This window comes from Heterocephalus glaber, unplaced genomic scaffold (assembly GCF_053883595.1).
Source record: "Heterocephalus glaber isolate CG9 unplaced genomic scaffold, H.glaber_assembly_v1.0 deba00001056, whole genome shotgun sequence".
NCBI classification, from domain to species: Eukaryota; Metazoa; Chordata; class Mammalia; order Rodentia; family Bathyergidae; genus Heterocephalus; species Heterocephalus glaber.
This window is the reverse complement of record NW_028258182.1, coordinates 1,052,031-1,072,092: the sequence shown is the minus strand read 5'-3', so window position 1 is coordinate 1,072,092 and position 20,062 is coordinate 1,052,031. Positions and strand designations below refer to the sequence as shown.

At 39.5% G+C, this 20,062-nt stretch overlaps 1 long non-coding RNA gene across 1 annotated transcript; it reads left to right on the top strand.

The window, feature by feature from the left end:
- The first annotated feature begins 5,697 nt into the window (after positions 1–5,697).
- On the top strand, positions 5,698–19,141 carry LOC147828532 (uncharacterized). Its single transcript, XR_015450639.1, has 3 exons — positions 5,698–6,431; positions 8,189–8,311; positions 18,242–19,141. It is a non-coding gene; the product is annotated as an uncharacterized LOC147828532 (long non-coding RNA).
- The last annotated feature ends 921 nt before the right edge of the window (positions 19,142–20,062 follow it).

The following is a 20,062-nucleotide window of genomic DNA, read 5'->3' as shown; positions in this document are numbered from 1 at the left end:
AATCAAATAGAGGCAAGCTTGATGAACAAAGACCAGAAAGAGTAAATCCTTTTATGACAGGGGCTGCAGAACAAATTGAGCACATCCTTGGTAATTTCAAAAACTATAAATTCTTTATTGGTATGAACGTGAATCCAGATGGCATGGTTGCTCTCCTGGACTACTGTGAGGATGGTGTGACCCCATTTATGATTTTCTTTAAGGATGGTTTAGAAATGGAAAAATGTTAATGGATACAGCGGCTACCTTGGGTCTCTCATTTGTCATAACTGGCTTCTGCTTGTCATCCACACAGCACCAGATTTTAGACAAATGAGACTGATGTCATCTTGAACGCTTTATTTATTTTGACCATGATTTATCCGGAGTGGAGGCATTGTTTTTTAGGGGAAAAAAAAGCATGTCATGTGGTGTCTAAAAATAAAGTGTATTTCAACTCATTTGAGAGAGTGCTGCTTAGTTTAATACACATATAAATTAAATCTATTGTAGTGTTCATGGAGAAGACAGAGCCTGGCCACAGACCACTGCTAGAAAGCATAAGACTGCCTTCAGATAACTTCTGCAGTGGAAATTTCTTCTGAGACTGGAATATAAGACAAGCATCAAAGTTTTGATTCTGAATTTCAGGGGAAGGAGAAAGACCATGCTCATAGCAGTGCCAACATCTGAAGTGGGCCCTTATGTTTCATTACCTACAGTGGAAGTAGGTAACCCTGGAAGAGATTACCAAAAGAATAAAAAGACTAACTCAGTTGGAAAAAAAACCAAGAATTGGCAAAAGAGGGTAAAAACTTAACCCTTTCATTATCAAAACCTGTTATGTGAAGTTGTTCTCTGCTTTTGCACTAGAATTGTCACTGGATGGCTTTCCTGGCTTCTTTGTCGCCATCTCAAGGACAAGGTATGGTAGACGTGGACTTGTAATAATAATTATTGAGCCCTTATAGTGTGTCAGGCACTCCATATCTACAGGTATTTCTGCTAAGACACAAAATAACCCTTTCCAGAAGACTGCAGTCTGCAAAACTTCATGTAAAAGATAATAGCACATATGGGGAAACTAGGGCCAAGGTAGACCATTTGAATCCCATGAAACCCTGATGAACTAAAACAATCACTGCTACCTGGAGAGATCATTTGGACCACCTTGGCCTCAGCGGAGTGGCTAGAAGCTGCCACATGGGTATTAGAATGCCCAAAAGCAACAGAGACAAAAAGCTAATAACTCTTTAATTAGACAGATGCCAGCAGGGCCTGACATAGAGTGATGGGAATGGAGCTGCAAGTCTCTGGGGTGCAGGAAGCAGGACAACTTTCTGCAAGCTGAGAACTGATGAGGCTGAGAGTACACCTGTCTGAGGAGGTAGCTGTGGCCACAGGTGCTCATTTTAAAGCTTCCTGGAATATAGCAAAAAGGTTCTTGATGCTGGAACAGCAGCCAACACTGAGCCTTTCCACTCCCGTGGAAGTTATGATTCTGTTCCTGCTATTTCAGTTCCTCTTTATTTTTCTTGATACTGGAGATTGAACCTAGGACTTTCACATGGGGTTACATCCTCAGCCACCCCACCCTTTTAATTTTTCTTTTTAAATTTGAGACACAGTCTTGCTAAGTCACTAAATTGCTCGAGTCGGGCTTGAAATTGTGATCTCCCTGCCTCAGCTCCCAGAATACTGGGATTACAGGCTTGTACCACCACACCTAGCTCAGCTCTTCTCAGTTAGGAAAAATAATCTGTGATATTGCAAAAGCCAAGGAAAACTTTCTATTATATTAACATCATTTCTCCATGACCAATTCCTGATGCGTTCATTTGTACTACATACACACAGGATAGTAAGACACAAATTATCGTATTTAACTCTCACACTTCCATGAAGCACGGGAACAGTGTTTCTCATCTTAGCATGCAGCAGAATTTCCTGGAGGGCTTGTTAAAACAGATCTTTTTGTTCTGTATTCAGGCCTTCTGAATCAGTAGGTCCAGGATGGAGCCCAAGAATTTACATTTCTGAGAAGTTCCCACATAATACTGTACTTAGGTTGGTGGCCGAGGGACCAGATTTTGAGAGCTACTGTATCAGAGGAAACTGACAATGGGCAAGATTTTGTGGCTTGTTCATGATTGCTGAGGAATGAACCCAAGCAAGCTTAAACCATGTGTTTACTGAGGCTACCATGCATGAGAAATTGACCTTTGATGATCTATAACTGTTAGGAATGTTCTGGGGTTGGTTTCAGTGGTTACTTGCACCTAGTTAGCAGACAGGCATGTAGTTCAGCCAGTTAGGGGCTGGGTTTTCAGTCAGCAACAGCTGTACATTATCATGGGATTGGGGGATGTGGGGAATCTATACCTCTACTTGCGGGATGGCTGTGTGGTCTCTTGTTTTGTAAGACATCTCCTTAAATTTGTGTTATTTACTTTTTAAGAACTTATGCTTCTAGTGTGTATGTTAGAGTCCCACCTCCTGTCTCATAATCTCCCCGTGGAGGCAGCCAGGGCACACACAGTGCCAGCCCTCCAATCCAGGCACTCTGACCCTGGCACCTATGGCCTGCTCTGCTATGGTCTGAATGTTTGTGCCCTACTCAAACCCTGGTCAAATCCACATGTTGAAATCCTATGCTCCAAGGTAATTATGGTATTAGGAGGTGGGAGCCTTTTTAGGGCATAATTAGGTCATGAAGATGGAGCCCTTATGAATGTGATTAGTGTTCTTATAAAACAGGCCCAGGGGAGCTCATCTGCCCTTTCCCTTCTGTGAGGACACAGCAGAAGGTGGCATGATCCGAGAAGCAGCCCTCATCAGATCCTAAATCTGCTGGTGTCTTGATCTTGGACTTGCCAGCCTTCAGAACTGTGAGAAATAAATATTTCTTGTTTATAAGCCACTCAGCCTACAGTATTTTGTTATAGTAGCCTGGATGGACCCAGAAATTCCCCAAGTGATTGTAGTGACTGCTAAAGACGAGAGGAATGGAGGTGGGGGTGCCTAACTATGATTTCTTCTACTCCTGTTTTGTGAGACAAAGGTATAAAAGTTGTGGCTGAATGGAAAATGCAAGTTTGACAGTTGCTTTGTATGAATCCCCTCAAAAATTGACTTTACTTGCTATGTTTTTCAGATTTTAAAATTTGTAGGGCAAAGGAGATGTGGTAATATCTCAGAAACAGGAATGTTGTTCATTTTCATCATGAAAATGACCAGGGTAACCAGGGTAGCTTTTGGCTTACATCGCACATTTATTTTGCCTCTCTGATTCTGAGACCCAGTGACCATATCAAACAGAAATCTTCTAGTACTGTGAGATGAAGACTATTTCAAAGAACTGTGGTTTATTAAAATTCTAGAGATATGAGGTTATAGACTGAATTAAGAATTAAGGATGGCAGAAACTTGTTGACAATTACTAAGTGTCTCTAAATATTTCAGATGTCTCTCCAGAGTACGGCATGAAAGAAAGAGCTTCAGCATCAGGCAAAGTGTGATTTGAATCAAGTGTTGTCGGGCTGGGGATTTACCTCAGTGGTTCTGCTGCCTGCCTCGAAAGCGCAAGGACCGGAGTTTGATCCCTGGTACCAAAAAAGAAAAAGTGTTGTCACTGATTGTGTGACAACTGGAAAGTGACTATGTCTCTAGGGTATTGTGAGGATGAAATGGCCACCAGTAATGCAAATACATATCAGATACTCGTACATTCCAAGGTGTAGACTAGCTGTCTCTTTGGTTTCCCTGCAGTATCACCATGAATTCAAGAAGGTTCCTATAGACTAGGTTGTGCTCAACTTTGCTTCAAAAGATCCTGAAACCAGGCAGTAGTGTCCTCCCAAGGAGATGGAAGGTGACACCCATTGGAAATTTGGCTTGGTGAAGATTCTGGACAAAGCATCAGGAAGCTAACATTTTCCCCTAACTTCTTTCTAATATTCATACAAAGAATATGAAAAAATATAAAACTTATAACACTGAAAAATGACTAAGTACCAAATCCCAGAATTATGAAGGTACTGACAATAATTCAAAGGCAGATGGAGCAAACTAAGAATAACCAGTAAGATTTGGCTTATATCATACTTTCTCTTTGCCCCCCTGATTCTGAGACCCATTGTCTGTATCACCCAGTCTTGTGAGAGAGTACAGCGCCTCTCTTTCTACCCCCTACCCTCTCCCCCTTGTTCTCTCTCAGCTGCAATCTTTATAGCTTTTGGCCAAGACCCTAAATCTCCGAAAAGAAGTGACCAGGAGGTAGTGGGGTGTTGGTAATAGTAGGAGACCTATGAGTGTTGTAGATACACAGGTGACCCCTGTGGGAGTAGGTGGGAACTGTGGCTGGCTTTCTAGTCAACAGAGGATGGTGCACATGATGGATGCCACTCCTACAATACTATCCCACAAGACTATATCCCAGGGGACTGCAATGACAGCGTCTCCTGCTGGCCTTGAAGAAATAACCTGCCATGCTTATGGACCTGAGAGGGCAACATACTTGGAGTTGAGGGCCTCTAGATGCTGAGGGGAACACTAATCAAGGAAGCAGGAATCCCTGCTCTATAGCTGCCAGAAATGGAATTCCACCAACAACCCTGAGTATTTCTACTGTAAGACCCTGAGGAGGAACCAGCTAAACCATTCCCAGACTTCAAACCCACAGAAGTTGCCAAAAAATAAAGGTGTTGTTTTAAGTTGCCATGTTTGTGATAGTTTATTATGTAGAAAAATAACACACACAATGTCTGTGGTGTATTGAGTAGGAAATAAATTAGAACCCTGGAAGTGGGGAATCCTGGGAATTAGGAGGATGAAATCCATTCTCTGAAACCAGAAACCCAGATAGTGAGGCCAGAGGGAGACGTCATCTCCAGAGGACAGGAGGAAAGTCTGTGGGAACTATGGGGAAAGTCTGTGGGGAACTATGCCTTCGAACCTAGATAAGCAAACCTGTCTTGCAATCATAAATCCGATAAGGAGATTCCGACAGCTGCTTGTGACCAAAGGGGGAAGGAGGAGGGCCAAAGGAAGTTAGCATTTCACAGGTTACCAAGAAGCACCCAGGGCCAATGTGAAGAAACTTACAGTCTTAATGACAGACTAAAAAGAAGGCTTTCTATGGAAAATATCCAATTCTTTTTCTAAAGTACATACAATATAATTCCAGCAAAAATCTTAATGGATATTTATGTTGAATTTTAAAAAGTAATTCTAAATAATGGAGAAGAACGATTTAAGAATTTTTGAAAAAGAATAGTGATGAGGGAGCCTTTGCCTGAGCAAATAAAATACATCTTAAAACTATAATGATTCTAATTGTATAGTACTAGCTCAGGAATATGCAGGCAGACAAAGGGAACAGAACAATGGAAGTCCAGAACATATTCAAGTCTCTGTACACGTGTATCCTTGTGGATTTGTTTTGTTTTGGTAGATGATAAAGATTTTATTTCCAATTTGTGGGAAAAGACTGAATAGTTTATAAATGGTGTTAGGAGAGGTGACCAACCAACTGGGAAAAACCATTTATGTTACTACCTCATCTATGCCACCATGCAGGTTTTATAATATTTATAATATTTAATTATAACAGATGAAAATGAACATATTAAATGAAATAATAAACTTTGGTGACTATAGGTAGGAGATGCACTTCCACATCTATTAACTTTTCATTGCTGTCACAAAATACCTGAGAGAAATTAACTTAAAGGAGAAGAGATTTATTTCTGCTCATGGTGTCAGAGGTTTCATCCATGGTCACTTGGCCCCCTTTTTTTGGGCTTGTGTTGAGACAGACATCATGGCAGTGACTGCATGGTGGAACAAAGCTGCTAACCTCATGGTGACTAGGAATCAGTGAGAGAGAGGAAGAGTGGCTGAAAGAACACACTCTCAATGACCTCACATCCTCCTACTAAGCTGCACATTTTATAGGTTGGGTTATTTCCTTATAGTGTCAGGGGCTCGTGACACTTTAACAAATGGCCTAGGTGGGCACTTAAGATCCAAACTGTAACACCAAGTAAGATAACCAGAGCCAAGATTCATAAAGGAGAGAATTGTTATGCTTGATCACACAAACAATACAAACTTCTCTGGAGTATAAAATTCCACACAACAATAGTTGAAAGACAAGCAAGTAGAGAAAAAAAAAATGCAATATAAATGCCAGGTGTTTTTAATCTTTGAGATTTTATAAATCAATTAAAAAAAAGATAAGCAGAGAATTGAAAAAAATGTAACCAAGGCTACAGAGGGGCAGCCACAAAATACACCACCCTGTGCTTTGTTTCATTCCATGTTCTTTTTTTTTTTTTTTCAGAAACCGATTTTTGAGGCTTCCAGGAACAGCAGTGCTGGGGGCACTGCACTGCTGGCCAGCTTGATGGTATTTTGGGGAGATGTACAGTACTAATCATCTTTCTGTCAAGGTACATTTTCTTCCATGTTCCCCAAGAATTTCCAGTAAATGATCAGACCTTTATTACACTAAAATATATTACTAAGTAAAATTTTATACCCTTCAATCTTTTATCCTAAAGAATGCATCAATACTATTTTAGTATATGTGTTGCCGAAGCGAGCACAAGAATACATCAATATTAAAGCTTATTTTATTAAAAGAATTATATGTCAAAATGCATATCATTTTATCTTTGTATAATAATGAAAGCAACTCGTGCTTCTTATAAAAAGATTTGTGCTGTTTGGAAAGATATAAAGAATATAGCAAAAATACCCTCATGTAACTGTCTAAAGATAATTTCTATGTTTCTGTGGGAGCGTGTGCACATATTAATGCACACACACTCATGTGAGCACATGTGTTAATTTATATTGCTACAAAAATGAGATCATACTCTTTCCCCAGCTCAGCAATATATCATAAATATCTTTCCATATTAATAACTGTGAATCTACCTCATGATTTGAAATGGATGGGTATTATTTTTCAAAATGAATATGCTATAACTAATTTAACCAGCCTTCTTCTGATAAAATTTAGGATTCTTTAAAAAAAAAAACATTATGAAGAGTTCTGTAATTGATTCCTTATGCATATTTTTGGCCATGTCTCTGGTTATTTCCTAAGAATAGGTTCTTAGAACACAGATGATTAGTCAGTTGTCCTAAGGGAAGAAAGCCAGACAAGATGAGCTGATGCAACAGCAAGCTGTAACATTTGGGGAAAAGAAGAGATACTGAGTTTATCAGTCACGATCACTGGAATCTGTGGCCCGGATGGAAAAGCACCTCTCTGGGAGAGAAAAGGGACTGAGAAGATGTAAGCAGCCCTGTTTCCAGATCCTTCTGAAAGTGGGGGTGCCAAAGAAAGGAGGCTGCTGTTTTTTCTGCTCTAGGCCATCAAACAGGCTGGCAGAAATCTAGAGCAGCACAGTCCCAGTGTGCTGGAACTTGTTTGTATGCACACATGAGAAGTCCATGGGGACTCCCAGAAATATCCAGCAGGGGACTCTTAGGGGCTGGTTGAGACAGGTGCCCATGACATTGGAATCTTTACTCTCACATGATTCTACTGATACTGATAGGAGCAGGTAAGATCTGGAGACATTTGGACTATATTATAATTACAAATGGGCATAAATGAATCTTATGCACCTACTGCCTCAAAAATACTAATTATGCACTCTATTTTTAAGCACATACCTAAGCCTCGTACTTTCTGTTGTTTTATAGGCAAAGGATTGCACTGTGGGGTCATCTGATAGTCTAAGGATAGCATCTTCTTTCTCACTGCTGCGTACTTGTAGCCAAGGGGATACTCTTGGATTCTCCTGACAGCCATTGGCCAACTCAGCCATATATGATTTAAATTCTTTCACCCTTTATTTAAAATTGACTATGCAACTGCTTTTCTCAAATGAAGCTTTAAGTGACTGATAATTATACAGAGATCATGTCTTTTAACCTATTCCACTTCTTAGTACCTTCCTCTCCCACAGGACGTTACACTAGGGATTGAACAATGAAGAGCAATCAAAAATTCAAAGAAGAGGAGGGTGGTAGGCACCTCAGTGTCACTCACATTCCTTCTCCTTCCTGCTCATTTTCTCCCCGTTGACTCTGCAGCCTAGACCCACCGTTTCTAAATCTCTGATATTGCTCAAAATTGGCAAGAAGGGTTTTATGACACTCACTCCAATCATCTGTCTCATCTCCTCCAAAGTGGGACACATCTGCCTATCACCGAGGGGAAGCTACCTGGGCACCCAAGGACAAGACTGGAGATGGTGAATTGCCCGTGCCTTCAGAAGAGAAGAAAATGAATGCTGAGATGAAGGGGCAACTTGTGAGTATCAAAGAGTCATCCATGTCAACTCTATCAAAAGTTATGAAAGAGGGTTCTGCATGATTACCTAAAATCAAAAAGCCTTTCTAGCCCATGTGACAGTTAGATGTTTCTTGACTTTGGCTCTCTTTTTTATTTGATCTCATAATCTTTAGTGATATGTTTTCAGGCTCAAGCATCCACTTCCCTTTGCTTGTGCTCCAGCTACTTTTGATAGAATCTATGTGGCAGTCCAATGTTAGACAGCCTGCCAGATGATGTAGCACCTTGAGGCTCTCAAGATTGGGGACTGACCTAAAGCTAGGGGGGAGTTGTAACTAGTACCACAAATGGAACTTTAAAAAGTTTAGATTTTTAGAATCTGAGAAGTTTAGATTTTTTTTTTTCCCCTTTAGAGACAGGGGTTTCTCCAAATCTCAGGCCTAGTGTTTTGGGGCATTAGAGTCTCCTTCTGGAAGTGGCTTCTAGGTTCTTTCTGTCCTGAGCAAAGACAAGTGCAAATGGTAGCAAAGTTTTATTAAAAGTAGGAGAATAAACAGGCTTTGCAGAGTGAGTTTGGGCCAAGTAAAAGCAGGAAAAGAAGTATACCTTACAGCGTGAGGGCAGGCCACCGTGCAAGAGGGAACACAGTGGTGAAAACTCAATGTGAAAGGTCTTTTTGTGTCACTCACTCCTTGGGCTGACATCAGATCTGGGTCATCCTGTGGAAAACCTGCTTGAGTTTTCATAAGAAGTTCACATGCAGAGCTTTGGGAACTGTTCTGCACATATGTCCTGGGATTTTGTAATTAACAGGTCCTACTTCCCCAGCCAGCTTTCCCATACCCTAATCTCTTATCTCACTAGGGCATAACCTCCACCCATATTTCCTCTCAGCCCAGATGAATGGACAGAATACATATGCAGATACTGGCACCAGGAAGTCAAAGTCTAGGTTCATTTGCACTGGAAAGGAAAGGAGAGGTGGGGGAGGGGCAGGAAGGGATGGAACAAGCTTGAACATGTCCATTGTCACACTGTATTCCTTCTGCCACTTCTCCTTGCTGTGCAAGACCCTAACACACTTATACAGTAAGTCCCCAACTGATAAACATTCAAGTTGTGAACTTTCACAGGTTCACTGTGTAAGACTCACTTTGTCGGATTATGAATGAATCTGACTTATGAATGTTCTTTTGGGAATGGAACTTGTTTGTAAACTGGGGACTTACTATACATAGTGAGGTTGTGATTTGGGTCATGAGATCCCCCCACCTTCTTGGACCCAGCTTTGAATAAAGCCTATTTCATTTTATTAAAAAAGTCCAATTTAGCTCAGTGATTCTGCCACCTGCCTAGTAAGCGCAAGGTCCCAAGTTTGATCACAGGTACCAAAAAAAAAAAAAAGTCCAATTTATTCAGGAGCCATTGATTCCGGTCCCCTTTTCACTCAGAGTATTGAAATCATGATTCTTCTAAACCAGTCATGATAATCTCACTTTGCTAGATCTTTGGTTGATTGAAGAATGCATATGTGATCCTCTTTTGGCTAGTGAGACATAGCAGCTAATCTATTGAGATTAGCTTAGTTTCCTATGTGCAGAAAACAAATTTCCCACCAGAAGCTTTTCCTTCTAATCCTTCTCCCTCCCTGGAATGGGGAAGTGATATCTGGAAGAGCAGGGGCTATGGGATGGTAAGCATGAGGATGCTGAGATGATGGGGAATGCCTGGCTCTCTGAGAGCATCAGAGCCACCAATGGTTATCTCACAATTACTGCTGAACAAAAAGGAAATTTCCAAATTTTAAGAGGCACTCTTAGTTGGGTTTTCTGTTACTTGTCATCAAAAATACTCCTAAGTGATTCTTGGAATAAATAAAACAAGAATAACATGACCATCCAGGAGCATGAACTTTGGAGATGGGTAGCTTGGGTTAATACCAACTCTTCTACTGACTACTTTTGTAACTGACTGGGTTAGCCTTTCTGTGCCTCAGTTTCTTTCTGTATATGATGAGAACATCAATAATATCTACTTCACAGATTATGTATTTTAGTCCAGAGGAAATCCCGTTTATCAAATCAACTTCTTTATGGGGTCATCACAGTACACAGATGTTGTTTTAAATTACTTTCTCATTGCTGGAACACAATACCTGACACCCACAACTTAAAGGAAAAAAGATTTATTGTAGCTCACAGTTTGTGGAAGTTTCAGTCTGTAGTCCTCTGGTTCCAAAGCAGGATGGTATAGCAGAGGGGCGTGGCAGAGGAGAAGCAGTGCATGTATGGCAGGCAGAAAGCAGAGAGGGATCAAGGCAGGAGGAGGAATATATATCCCTCCAGGTCACCCCCATACTGATCCACTTCTTCCCACCAGGCTTCACCTCCCAACATTACATCCAGCTATAAACCCATCAGTGAACTCATCTAGTCTTGAGTATCACACACCCATGATCCAGTCACCTCCCAAAAGCCCCACTATGGGTGCATCAGGGTTTGAGGGGACTTCCATATAACCATAACAGGTGTTCAGAGTTGGAAATTGTGCCTAGATTATTTTTTTTACATTCTTTTATTGGTACATTTTAGGTATACAATACATTTACATTTATCATTGGGTGCTTGTACCTGTACATGATGTATCTTGGTTCTTATTTTTTCCCCATTACCTGTGTGTCCTTCACCCCTTCCACCCTTCCCTGTTTACATAGATTTCGTTTCCATTTTTTTTCTTTTCTCATTATTTTTCCTTTCCCTTCTTTCCTTTCCCCTTTCCCTCCCCCCACACCTACACCTTTGGACCTTTTCCTATTTCAAATTATCAACTATTCATTTTAATAATTTTAATCCTTATGTACACTTTCAGTTTCTCACACTAGAGAAACTATTCAGTATTTACATGTGTGTCTTATTTATTTCACTTAAGAGTATGGCCTCAGTATGCATCCATTTAGCTATAAATGTCTCTAGTTTCTTGTTCTTTATGGCTGAGTAGTACTCCATTTTATTAAAAAAACCCACATCTTCTTTATCCAGTTTCCAGTTGATGGGCACTTGGGCTGTTTCCAAGCTTTAGCTATTACAAACTGTGCTGCTATAAACATGGGTGCACATATATCACTGTGGTATGATTCTTTTAATTCTTTGGGGAAGGTCCCCAGCAGGGGAATAGTTGAGTCAAATGGGACCTCTAGCCCTAGTTCTTTGAGGTATCCCCATAGTGATTTCCACAGTGGTTGCACCAGTCTGCACAGCCCACCAGCATTTCTCCCCACAGCCCCGTCAGCATTTGTTATTGGTTGATTTCTTGAAAGCAGCCATTCTTTCTGGGGTGAGGAGGAATCTCAGTGTTGTTTTCATCTGCAATGCCTAGATTATTTTTAGTAAAAGAATGCAAAATATCTGTAAATATATCACCTGAAGTAAACTTGAACTGGAAAGTGGCTCATAAAAATTTTTCAGCACTTTTCATATCTATCATTGCCAAATATAAAATTGTTAGTCTCTGAGATGGTGTAGAATAAATGTTTATAATTTTTTTTACTCACATAAAACAAGTGAGTAGAGTTATTCCACACATGTCTTAGGTTTCCTTGGCTTTAAAGAAGGAAAAAATAAAAAATAAAAAAAAAATAAAGAAGGAACCCACCTGCTTCAAAACCAGAGCTCTGAACAAGTTTCTTATGTGGCCATCTTTCTGTTCATGCAGTATTCCTTCTTAAATTTCTATTTTATTCCAGAATTTTTTTGTAACTGACTTTGCACTTATGTCTCTTTGATTTTTTTCACTGTATCTTTTTAAGAAAATAATCAAACAATAGTTTATGATAGTGAGGAAGCAGAGACACCTGTCTTTGCTCTCTTGCTGTTTTTAGTGTTGAACATCAAAGTGTGAGGTCGCTTGGTGTAGTGCTTTTACAGAAGGGTTTGTGGTTCATTTGGAAGCTCAGAGGTCTTCCTCTGTCATTGCTGATGAGCAGGGCATTAGTGGAAGACAACAAGGCAAAGATCTTCCTAAATTTGGTGTTTATTAGTATCCTTGAAATATTTGTATTGGGTTGTCCGGAGATCTGACTTCAAAGGAGTTGTGCTTATCTGCCAAATAAACCTATGGTAACGGGAGTGTCAAATTAAGAGATAAAGCCAACATTCTATTTTGGAATGCCTGACTCAAGGAGACAAGTAGGCCCGATCTTAGCACACTTGAGAACATGGAAGCAAACACAGGCCACTTCCTCCAGGCTGCTAATCACAGCTTGGATGTCATTTGCCTTACAGAACAACAAGGATTTATTAAACTTCCATGTGGTACCTGATATTGGATTAAGAACTCAGAATATAGAAGCTCTGACTGTGGAATTCAATGTTATACTTTTCATTAAGGTAACAAAACATTCAGAGTAATATCAGTTCTCTTGAGACTCATGATTCCTTTGTGTTTTCTGATTCCATAGTAATCTGATGAGGACTAAGGCAACAGCCTTCTAGTAGATCATTTTAGGTATCCTGTCCTCTAGTAAGATGAGTCAGGGAAAAATTTAAATACAGAAAAATCACATCACTTTGAAATTCAGCGACCTGAAACCAGACAGTCACAGATGGAATCATAATATGTGAGAATCAGAAGCTAATATAGTGATCACTTCTCCCAGCAGTTCTCAAACATTAGCATCAGGATCACTTAGAGGGCTTGTGAAAACACAGATCACTGGAGTCTGTGCTCAGAGATGATAATTCTCTTGGTCTGGGACCCATCCAAGAATTAAGAACTTAATTGAATTGAACCCAAGAACTTGCATTGCTAACAAGTTCCCATGTAACGTTGATGCTACAGGTCTGGGCACCACATTACAAGCACCACTGGCTGATTCAGACTATTTTTGTACTTTACAAGAGAATGTGAGAAGGTGGTGGATTATTCAAGGTAACAGCAAGAAAATGGAAGAGACAAGACTAAATTTAGTTCCTCTGAGTTCAGGTTCGTTTTTTATGTCATTTATGACATAAATTAATTTCATTTACAATAATACATCTTTGCTTGGGAAAAACAGGACTTTAGAACTTTAAATCCTTGGTTTCCCACTTAGTGGCTATTGACTTTGAAAGTCATACAAAACACGAATAATAATAGGCTAAAAATCCTACCTCATGGGATGGTTGTAAGATTAACACATAATATTATAAATATATGGTATATCCCAAATATATCTAAAGCTATTAAAACAATGCCTTATGAACTGCTGTTATTAAATATTAATTATTTCTAATTACTTTGAAAATATTACTTTGAAAATATTTTATATTACCAAAGTTTCATCCTACTGATCAACTTGTTTATACAAGGGTAGTGAAGGTGATTAAGAGAAAAAATTCAGAATAATGCTAATTCTAAGGCAGAGGATTTAAAATGTTTGAGAGAAGGTGAAGTCTTCTCAGTTATCTTCTTCAGCCTTCTCTTCTTATGCAAGGAAGAAAGAAGTCACAGGGGAATTAAGTGACTTGTCCAAGCTTTTATAGCTAATTAGCCACACTGCCAGTTCCAGAACTCAGTTTAATTCAAAGCTTCCTATTCTCTTCAGTGGTCTTTAATGTAGCATTATCAGCGTTGGTCTATTTCCTACTGCTAGGAATTCCACTGACTTGTACACTTGACAGTACCCTCCTACTCCCCTATCTTTGCCTATTTGCTTGGAATTCCTTTGTTGTTGATATTCCTACTCAGGGAAAGATGAGGTGACTTTATTTTTACTAAGTTTCAGAGATACTCAGAAGAGCATATGAATCAATCCCCAACTTGCCTGTCACTTCACTATTTCTCTCCCAAGTCTTTACCTTTAGATGGGCCAAAGGCATTGAAAGCAAATTGTTATTCAGTTTAAAACTTAGGACTCATTTAAAATATCTAAATTCCAATTTGGACAGCAAAAGGTTAATAGTGCATAGAAAAAAATTCCAGCAGCCCACAAATCTAAGCATAATTATGTATGAACATGAGGCTTTTATTGCTGTCAAAATTAATCACTTTTCAACTTCCAGCTGTTAAAACCCTTCTGGAAGCTCTCCAAGCAATTCCCCTTCAGTTACTTTTCCTTCAATTAAATTCTGTGCAGTTTCACAGGCTCCTGTTACATCAGAGCAATTTTAAAATGGACTTCTTGTGTTTTCTTTCTTTCCTTCCTTCTTTCTTTCTTTCTTTCTTTCCTTCTTCTTTCTGACTTTGCTTAAAACTAGAAAATAACACAATATGAAATTTGCTTCACTTGCTCTTTCAGTTCAACTTTCAATCAAGAAGTCTAAAAAACAAGCAGAATGGGATTAGAGCATTAGTGTTTATTGCAAAGCACTTTAGGTGTGGAGTGATCTCTAATCATTTTTATTAGCCATTTCTGAGGTACATCAATATCTTTGTGTTCATCATCTCTACTTCCTTTTATTTCCCACAAACTTTGAGGAAATCTAGTCTTATATAGTTTTTAGCCTTGGGTTTAGTCCCTATGTTTTCCACCACTTATTTTTAGATGGTAGTTATCCTTGCCAGTAGTTTTTCTTTCTTTCTTTCTTTCTTTCTTTTTTTTGGAGACAGTATCTTAGAATGTTGTCTAGGCTGGTCTACAAGCTGTAAGCTCAAGTGATCATCCTGCTTCAGCCTCTCTTCTTTAACTAGGTATATGGGTTAGTCATAGTGGGAATAAGTCTTGGAAGTGAAAACCATCTGAGGTTTCTGCAGCTGCCCAGTTGTGGGGAAGTTCTTGTAGTGGACTACCCCACCTGTTATGGCTTGTGTCTAGATATCCCCACATGCAGTTATAAGCCTCATGCAGTCATAGGTGGGGCTTTTTCAGAGGTGGCTGGATCTAGAGTGTGTGATGCTGGGATTAAGAGTGTGTGATTACTAAATCAGTGCACTAATTGGTTTGGCATCCACTCTAAGCCCAGTAGCCTAGAAAGAATATAAAAGGGAGAGAAAGAAGCTGCTAAGGTTGCTTGTGTCTTTCTGGCTTGCTTTGACTGTCTTCTGCCTGTCATGAACTATTTCTCCTCTGCGATGCCTCTCTGTCATGTTACTCTGCCTTGGAGCCAGCTGATTATGGACTGAAACCTCTACAAACTGTGAGCTAAATAAACCTTTCCTCCTTCAACTTTGGGTCAGATATTTTGTCTCAGCAATGAGAAATGTAAACTATGGCACCACCTCATACCCAATTCTCCACACAGCTGCTCAGAGGCCGGCTGAGTTCTGAAGGGCAGAGGCCTGTATGGCCAACTCTGCTCTTGGACTGCATATGAATACTCAGTGAGATTCATAAATGGTTGCAATGTATTCTTAATTTTGGCCTGTGATAGGAAATGACCCCATATCTTTGCATTTGTGTGGTCAGCCTGAATACTTACACATGGGTAGCACATTGGATGTGCTGTTTCCACTCTTCCTTTCTGGGACTCCAGAAGAATATACTTACATCCTTTCTCAGTGCTCTGAAATGAATGGGATGAATGAGGACTGAGGCCTGTTCTCATCTCAGCCACCAGCAGCCAGTTTCATTCCCCAGGTTTATCTTCCAATTCCAATGTTACCTGCTGTGTTGTCTGGAGTGGAGAGCTCCTTCCTGGCCATTCCTCTAGATCCTCATCCCCTCCTCCTTCTCAAACCTGCTTTGTGCTGTTGCATAACATGTGTTAAAATGCTGTAATCAACAGAGCTTGCTGCCTCTTTGTAATTTCTGCTGTCATCCTCTGGTTTAGGGCAAAATTGCTGGATTTCCAAATACTGATTCCTTCCTGAGTTTTTCACCTGATAGTGGCTATCTGGCATAAGATGTAAAACTGGTTATGGGATCTGAAGATGTCTTTGTGGTAGGGGAGAAAGAATATAGAGGTCTTACGCATAAAAAATGCAAGAACTCAGTCAACACCTGTATCCCATGTGATTCTGAAAATGTAGCTTTGTGCCATCCTATGTGGTTAGGAAGAGAGGCTGCACTGGCAAGAGAATCTATTCCACTATCATCCAGACTCAAAAATGGCTTGTCATTTAAAACTGAGCTTCAAAGAACTGAGCCAGTATCTAACTTCAGATATTGAGCAAGATTCCTTGCCAATAAAGAAGCCTCACTGGTCAGTGGGTAGAGAATGATTTATATGAAGTGATTATAGCCCACTTCCTGTGGCTGGTTTCTGGCCACCTTGGTTACCAATAGCCTTCTGATCACATCATGTTCATACATACAGCCCAAGGAAATGGCTTAAGGCTTGGGTGCCTTTTAGAAACATGGAGAAGGAACAGATTCACAAAGAAGCCATCAGATTCTCTACCTCTACCACAATTTTTACTGCAGGGGAAAATCTGTGGCAATTGCTCCCTCCTTCGTGCATTGGTTGGTTAAGTTCTCGTGTGACTGATTACTCAGTCTTACTCAGTCAGGGTAATTTGTACAAAATTTTCAGGGCCCTGAAATGATAGCTTAGAGTGGACTTAGTCAAGATTAAAACCTGCTCTAACTTTGGCAACTAAAGACAAAGATTCTTCTCTTGGGAATCTGCCAAGACATCTGAGAAATGGGATAGGGGTCAAATTGAAAGGACCAAGACCAGGAAGGACTAATAATGAAGGTTTGCCCTTCTGCTTGGTACTATAGGACATTCCTTAAACATTGCCACATGTGTAATTTTTGCTAACTGGCTTATAGAATGTATGCATGAACGTTACTTTTCAACATAAATAACTATGCATTTTATGTACTTGTTTTAGTAGTTTGCTACTCTGTGGGTGGTTTGGCCAGATTTGGTGTTCTTAAGACCTTTACATTCTGATTCTAACTCCAAACATTTCACCAAATTCTACCCAGTGTAAATTAAAAACAAATATATATGCAATCAACATGTTGAAGAAAATAAATTTTGTTTGGAGTTAGAGTCACTTTGCAGTTGGCGAAGTATAGGTACACTAATTTGTATTGCTCTTATTCCATCTGTTTTCTGGTTTAAAATGTCCTGTATTGTCTTAGACTCTATATGTAATATTTTCCACTTACAGAATTTTCCTGCATAACCCATTTTATTTTTCTGAGAGCTTTTGAAAAGCAGTATTAGTTAGTTTCAAATTCTCAGAGTCCAGTTTGATGTGATATGATTCTTGATCTTATAAACAGATGATAAAACCTAAAGGGGGAATCTAGGGAAACTTCTGGGGCTAAATACTTGTCCTGAAGATGCAGTGTAAATTCTACCAAAGAATGGATAACATAGAGCAGCTGGTCTTTGTACAGCATAGCCCATGTATTTTCCAGCAAATTCTTTCTGAGGCTACAGCTTCTTACCACCGCCCCCTGGTTATGCTTAAATACATGCTGCCTACATGCCTTCATGGAACTTGCTAATTTTTTGGAGCCATGGCAGCGTGAGTGTTTATAAAATTTTTTCTTCACTACTCAATTATGAAAGGGGGGTAGAAATGAGCAAAAATGTTAGTGATTACAGAAAAACACCATGCAAGTAACAGAAGTCTGTCTCTGTGACTCTGTGGGAGGAGGGTTGGAGGTGAGAAAGCAGCAGCTATAAGCCAGGATCTGGCCCTTCTCCTGTCTATTTTTCAGCAGTTACACTCAGCCACTTCTGTTCACAGCACTGGGAGGGCAGGCAAGGGGATCATGGAGCAAATAGATTCATCAATTCCAGCCACATTGTCTGAGTTTTCAAGTAACAAATAGGATTGTTTTGAAGGCAAGTTGGCAGACTATTTTCATGGTAATTGGAACTGTTTAGAAAAAAGATCCTTTGAAGCTCTTAGTCTAGAAACATTAGCAAGAATTTTCCATTTTGCCTCTTAGAGCATTAAACACCATTATACAGTTTACTTTTTATTCTACAACACTTCCATGGAATTATTTTACCTTACATTTTAATTCTACTTCTAGTATCCACATAATTTTCATAAATATTCTTCCAGTCAAAACTTCAGTGCGAGAGAAGCTGAGCCGGTCCCAGCACCCAGAAGGAAGCTCCCCCGCTGCCATCCCAAGCTCCTAGGGCAGAGAAGCTGAGCCACGCGGGCGCCAGAAGCCCCCCCCCCCACCATGGAAATGAGAAGACACATAAACAAGCCTCAGAAACAGATTTCCAGATCACCTACAGCAACCTCAAAGGGAAACAAGATGGAACAATCTAATACTTAACCACCTGGACTCTCTGAACTGGCAACAAAAGAGGATCTGGGAAAAATGAAATCAAAAATAATTACTCAGATAACAGCAAAGATTTTGCTCATGGTGCAAGATGTGATTAATAAATCTAGAGAGGACACAGATAAAAAAATAGAGGACCTGAGGAACATGATGGAATCCCAACATAGGAAACAAATGGAATGCATAAAACAGATGCAAATAGATTTCCAGGAGATTAAAAACTCCACTGAAAGTCTGCACAGCAGAATGAACCAATGTGAGGATAGAATTTCAGACATAGAAGAAAAGACTGCAATTATTGACCAGGAAAAGAAAAATTGCTTCAAAATTGTAAGGGAACATGAGAAATCAATCCAGCAGCTGCTAGATGATGCAAAGAAGAATAACATAAGACTGATTGGAGTCAATGAAGAAAGAGGAGAGAGTGCAGATGACATAAAAAAACCATTCACAAAAGTGATGGCAGAAAACTTTCCAAGGAGGGGAAAAGAACTTGACATACAGATAAGTGAGGCATATAGGACTCCAGCTAGCCTTGATTAAAAAAAAATCTACACATAGGCATATAATAGTTAGGATTCCAGAAACCCAATGGAAGAACAAAATTCTACAAGCAGTGAGAGAAAAGAAACAAATCACATACAAAGGCAAGCCCATCAGAATCACAGCAGACTTCTCAATGCAAACCCTCAAGGCAAGAAGAGCTTGGAGTGATGTATTTCAAGCCCTAAAGGAAAACAGCCTCCAACCCAGACTGATGTACCCTGCAAAACTATCTTTCAAAATTGATGGAGAAATAAGATACTTTCATGATAAAGAGCACCTCAGGAACTTCATGAATACCAAACCGGCACTCAAAAAAATTTTAGAAAATACCCTAGGAAAAGACAATGAGGATCACAACCCCAGGAAACCCAGCAGAACGAACCCATTGGGCGTGACAAATTAAACGCAAAGGGGGAGAATCCAACAAAAAGAAAAAGTCATGACAAGGATTTTAAACTTTTAACTTTATCTCCCTAATGAGTGTATAATTCAATCTTGTTATTGTACTGATTAGTATTTTTCTGATTCTAGAGTTGCAGACCTTTCCTTGTGCTACACTGGTTATTTATCATCTTATGTCTACTTTTTAATTGGGTTGTCTATTAATGAGCTCTAAGAATTCTTTATATATTCTGGTCATAGGTTATATGCATTGTAAATATGGTCTGTTTAAAGACTACTTTTCATTTTAATGATGTCATTTAAAGTTCTAAATTTTGATGGAATCTCATTTATCAATTTTTTACTTTTATACATCATGTCTTTTGTATCCTAAGTAGTTCTTGCCTACCCTGAATTCATAAACATTTTCCCTTATAATTTCTTCTTAAAGTTTTATACTTTTAGGCTTTCATATTTAGGTTCATAGATCCCTTCAAGTTATTTTCATGTATGGAAAAAAAGGGTTGAGGTTAATTTTTTACATACGGATACCAGGTGTTCTAGTGCCGTTTGCTGAAGACACTATCTCTTCCTTGGCTCTTGAATTGAGTTTATATTCTATAAAATGCTAATGTTAAATAATCTTTCAAAACTCAGTG